This window comes from Triticum urartu, chromosome 1, assembly GCF_003073215.2.
Source record: "Triticum urartu cultivar G1812 chromosome 1, Tu2.1, whole genome shotgun sequence".
Taxonomy (NCBI): Eukaryota; Viridiplantae; Streptophyta; class Magnoliopsida; order Poales; family Poaceae; genus Triticum; species Triticum urartu.
In genome coordinates, this window is record NC_053022.1 from 69212659 (window position 1) to 69218821 (window position 6163).

Consider the following 6163-nt stretch of genomic DNA (forward strand, 5'->3'; position numbering starts at 1 on the left):
GTCACAGGAAAGCTTCGTAAGGAAATAATGGACCTCAAATAGCAAGTCGATAAGCTCGAGGAGGAGAACTGCATCCTGAGGGGAATCATCGCCAAGAATATTACACCGACAACAAAGAAGGAGACATAATCACATGGGTATGGGCACTCCCCTTGGCAACTGCCAAGCTTGGGGGAGGTGCCCCGGTATCGTATCACAATCACAACTCCTATACCGTTTTTCTTAGTTTGATCCTATTAGTAGTATCTTGATCTAGTAGAATAAAGTTTATGGCATGATCAAGTTTTGAGTTTGCTTTATGATCTCTCTTTGTAATCGAGTCCGTGAGCTATATATAATAAAGATTAGTGTTGAGTCAAGGGCTTGATTATTTTGCCATGATCTTGGGTGAATAAAAGAAAAGAGAAAAAGAAACAAAGAGTTCATATTGATCTTATTGAGAGTAATGACTTCACATAGAAAGAGTATGATGATTAAAAGTTGTTGGGAGTTGGCAGACATAGCTTTGGTCATTGTTGCAATTAATAGGAAGTAATAAGGAAAGAGAGGTTTTCAGATATAGATATATTATCATTGACATCTTTTATGATTGGGAGCACTCATTAAAATATGACATGCTAAAGGGTTGATGTTGGACAAGGAAGACAACATAATGAGTTATGTCTTTCTTATATCTGAGATAAAGTATGTTGTCATGGATCCTCTAACTTGTTGAGCTTGCCTTTCCCCCTCATGCTAGCCAAATTCTCAGCACCAAGTAGAAATACTACTTGTGCTTCCAAATACCCTTAAACCAGTTTTGCCATGAGAGTCCACCATTTCTACCTATGGATTGAGTAAGATCCTTCAAGTAAGTTGTCATCGGTGCAAAGCAATAAAAATTGCTCTAAATATGTATGATTGATTGGTGTGGGAGAAATAAGCTTTATACGATCTTGTGATGTGGAAGTAATAAAAGCGACGGACTGCATAATAAAGGTTCATATCACAAGGGGCAATATAAAGTGACGTTCTTTCGCATTGAGATTTTATGCATCCAACCATAAAAGCGCATGGCAACCTCTGCTTCCCTCTGCGAAGGGCCTATCCTTTATTATTATCTCCTACCTTATGCAAGAGTCACGGTGATCTTCACCTTTTCTTTTTCATTTTATCCTTTGGCAAGCTCAGCATGTTGGAAAGAACATGATATATATATCTAATTGGATGTAGGGGAGCATGAACCACTATTGTTGACATTACCCTTGAGGTAAAAGGTTGTGGGGCAAAACTATAAGCCCCTATCTTTCTCTGTGTCCGATTAAAACTTCGTAACCACAAGTATTGCGTGAGTGTTAGCAATTATGGAGGACTAAATGATAGTTGAGTATGTGGACTTGCTTTTTAGCTCTGACATAGACTCTTTCCGATGTTATGGTAAATTGCAATTGCTTCAATGACTGAGATTATAGTTTGTCGGAGCCCAATAAGGTTTATGATTTATACTTTTGCATTGTGAATAGATCATCACTTGAACATGAGTAATCATATGACAAAATCTATATATGTTGATGTTATGAGAATAATCATGATGCCTTCATGTCCGTATTTTATTTTTATCGACGCCTCTACCTCTAAACATGAGGACATATTTATTGTTATCGGCTTATTGCTTGAGGACAAGCGAGGTCTAACCTTGGGGGAGTTGATACGTCCATTTTGCATCATGCTTTTATATCGATATTTATTGCATTATGGACTGTTATTTCACTTTATGTCACAATACTTATGGCTATTCTCTCTTATTTTACAAGGTTTACATAAGGAGGGAGAATGTCGGCAGCTGGAATTCTGGGCTGGAAAAGGAGCAAATATTAGAGACCTATTCTGCGCAACTCCAAAAGTCCTGAAACTCCATGGAACATCTTAAAATAAATAAAGAAAAATCTTTGCCAAAGATGAAGGCCAGGGGGCCCACACCCTGCTCATGAGGGTGGGGGGGCGCCCCCCCCCCCCTAGGGCGCGCCCCCTACCTCATGGGCCCCCTGGTGGCTCTCCGACGTCCATACTCTCCTATATGAAGTCTTTCGATGAGAAAAAAAATAAGAAGGAACCTTTCAGGACGAGACTCCGCCGCCACGAGGCGGAACCAATCTAGAGCTCCGGCAGAGCTGTTCTGCCGGGAATACTAACCTTCGGGAGGGGGAAATCATCACCATCCTCATCACCAACGCTCCTCTCATCGGGAGAGGGCAATCTCCATCAACATCTTCACCAGCACCATCTCATCTCCAAACCCTAGTTCATCTCTTATATCCAATTCTTGTCTCAAAGTCCGGGATTGGTGCTAGTAGGTTGCTAGTAGTGTTGATTACTCCTTGTAGTTGATGCTAGTTGGTTTATTTGGTGGAAGATCATATCTTCAGATCCTATATGCATATTATTAACCCTCTGATTATGAACATGAATATGCTTTGTGAGTAATTACGTTTGTTCCTGAGGACAAGGGAGAAGTCTTGCTATTAGTAGTCATGTGAATTTGGTATTCGTTTGATATTTTGATAAGATGTATGTTGTCTAGCCTCTAGTGGTGTTATGTGAACGTCGACTACATAACACTTCACCATTATTTGGGCCTAGAGGAAGGCATTGGGAAGTAATAAGTAGATGATGGATTGCTACAGTGACAGAAGCTTAAACCCTAGTTTATGCGTTGCTTCGTAAGGGGCTGATTTGGATCCATATGTTTCATGCTATGGTTAGGTTTACCTTAATACTTTTGTTGTAGTTGCGGATGCTTGCAATAGAGGTTAATCATAAGTGGGATGCTTGTTCAAGTAAGAACAACACCCAAGCACCGGTCCACCCACATATCAAATTATCGAAGTATCGAACGCGAATCATATGAACGTGATGAAAACTAGCTTGACGATATTCCCATGTGTCCTCGAGAGCGCTTTTCCTATTATAAGAGTTTGTTCTGGCTTGTCCTTTGCTACAAAAAGGATTGGGCCACCTTGCTGCACTTTATTTTCTTTTGTTACTTGATTTCTTGTTACAATTTATCTTATCACAAAACTATTTGTTACCACTTATTTTAGTACTTGCAGAGAATACCTTGCTGAAAACCGCTTGTCATTTCCTTCTGCTCCTCGTTGGGTTTGACACTCTTACATATCGAAAGGACTACGATAGATCCCCTATACTTGTGGGTCTTCACCCATCCCTCAGAGGGTCTCAGCATACAAAATGTTCAATCCGCTGCCACCATCCATCAAGACTTTGGTCAATCGGGTGCCCCCAACAACCGGGTCGACCACCAACGCTTGCCTCCCAGGGGTGGCAACGTGCGGCGGGTGGTCCAACTGGTCGAATGTGATAGGAGTCTTTGACCATTTTAGATACGTCGTCGTTGCCGGAGCAACCATGTTTACTTCCCTCTTGATGACTTTCAGTCGACTTTTGCTTTCGACGTCAGCAAAAATCACCAAAGTGGAATTGACATTGGGAAATCCTTCATCATCCTCTTCTTTGTCCTCATCTTTATCAGATTCCTTCTCTTTCTCACTGGGTTGCTTTTCTTGGAACTGATGTATAAGGACTCGGCAATATCGAGTGGTATGCTTGGGATAGATAAGATTGCCCTCTTCATCCTTCTTGATGTGAATGTGACATGGAAAATCCAACACGTCGTTCCCGGTTGAATCTTTCACCTTCTTAGGGGCCCAGGGCCCTTTAGGTTTTCCTTTAGATTTTCCTTGGGTTGCAACTGCAATCTCTCCAGGCGCCGCAGGTTCTGCTTTGCGCTTCTGCTTCCGATTGGAATTACCTCCTCCAGTGTCCTGGCCAACTGGTTTTCTCTTGCCGTTGCGGAGTCGGTCTTCTTCTTCGTCGTTTGCGTACCGAGTGGCTATCTCCATCATTCGGGTGAAAGACATGTCTCCTGTCCGATCGAATTTCAGGTTGAGCTCCTGATACCGAACGCCCTCCTTGAAGGCGCAAACTGCTTGGTGCTGAGACACATTCTCCATCGTGTGATGCAAAGTGGACCACCTCTGGATGTAATCCCTCAAAAGTTTTATTCGGTTTTTGCACACAATGTTGCAATTCTGCCAATCCTGCTGGCTGTCTGCACGTGCCCTCGAACGTTCTGACGAATACTCAGGCCAACTCTTCCCAGCTGAATATACTGCCCAGAGCCAACTGATTCAACCAAGCTCTAGCTGACCCTTCAAGCATCAGGGGAAGGTGCTTCATGGCCACTTCATCGTTTCCTCCACTGATCTACACAGCCACTCGGTAGTCCTCAAGCCAGGTGTCAGGCTTCGATTCACCAGTGAACTTACTGACGCCAGTCGCCAACCTGAAGTTGGGAGGGATCTCTGCAGCCCTGATGGCTCTGCTAAAATACTTAGGACCAGAAACATGCACTCTGCTTCTAGTCGGGTGATCTCTGTCTTGCCCTTCTCTATGTGCTTGATTCCTGTCCACCAAACCTTGCACCAAAATTGACCTTGCATCAAACCCTGGTTCCCTTGGGTCGACTGGCCTCCTCCGCTCTTCGCTCTACGGGCACCTATCATCATAATGACGGGGCACATATGATTTGCCCCTCGGAGGGGGCGTAGGCACTCGACGGAGGTCATCACGGTCGAGACGATGATCGTGCTGCTCATGGTTCTGACACAAGTACTGCCCTTGGCGATGCTCTCGCCCTTCACGCCACGGAGGCGATCTTGGGTTGTGAGCCGACTGAACAGTGTCAGCTACTACAGATCTGCTATGAATTCTGCTACGCGACTGAGACACTGAAGTGTTCTGCTCTCCTGCTACTCGGAGCAGCGCTCTAATCTGCATCAAACCTCTACCGGCTTCCGACTGGGACGGCTGAATAGATTCTGCTAGGCGGGCCGCGGCCGTAAGGTTCTGGATCGGAGTGCGGTATACCTGCGGTTCCGGCGGGAACAATTGCTGATGTCATCGACTAGATTCGGGGATCTGCCGCCGAGCACGGTCGTCGAGTGCACGCTGAAGGTTCTCCAGTCGAGTGCGCTCAGCCAAAGTGGCCAATCGTGCTGCCTCCAAGGCCCGAGCCTCAGATGTCTCTCCGACAACAGGCGTGTGGAGGGCCTCCATATTGCGGCGGTGAAGTTCCTCCCTCTGCTGAGAAGAGAGAGTTTCGGGGTGATATTCTTCATGAACGCGCGGCGGATCGCCGCTGCCGTCGTCACCGCCGTTGCGACGCATGCCAGGCGGGCTGTGTGGCGTGTCGACCATGAGGACCTCCGTCGCGGGGTCGCTGCTGTCGCACTCGGGTAGGGTCTCGACAAAGCCAGTCGAACAGGCCGTAGAGAGATTCGTCGGGCTCGATTGTCGCGACTTGAGGGGTGGCAGACTGACGTGCCACCGCATGCTTCACCCACCGCTGGAGCCGCGACCGACCGGATCGCTTGTGATGGCGAATAGCGGGGAGCGAAGATATCATGGGAGCCGACCGATACTGAGTCGACAGCTGCCATAGAAGGACGCCGCGAACGCATGCGCGAAAGTGTGTCGCCCCACGGACGGGAGCGCCTCGACGTCGAGAGGAGCTTCCTGAAGTCAAGCGGAGTCGTCGGCGATGAAGACGAGCGCGCCGAGACGGATCTCGCGGACCTCAGCCAAACCTCCGCCGAAAACCATGATGAAAGGACTCGAAGAAATCGCAACCTCACCGGAAAGTCGCTAAGACACCCGCCCCATGGTGGGCGCCAACTGTCGTGGTTCTAAGTCTAACATTAGAATAGGGGGTAGGAATGTAGAGGCAAGATCCTACCTACGGTGAGATTGTGCATGCAAGATGTACGAGTTCAGGCCCTTCGCGAAGGAAGTAACAGCCCTACGTCTCGGTGCCAAGAAGCTCGGCCGATTGGATTATGCGTGAAGTTACAGGGGGTGCGAACCCTTGTCCCAGTGGAGGGGTGGCTTATATAGAGTACGCCAGGACCCCAGCCAGCCCACGTTACAAAGAGTTCAATGTACATAAAGGAGAGACGTTACTGGTAACGCCAGCAATAAAGTCATATAACTGATCATTAATACTATGGAGTGAATGCCTGACCGTTGCTATCCGGGGTGACTTTAAGCCTTATGTACTCCGAGTGGTTTCTTGTACGGTCGAGTGATGATATACTGGTCGAATGGA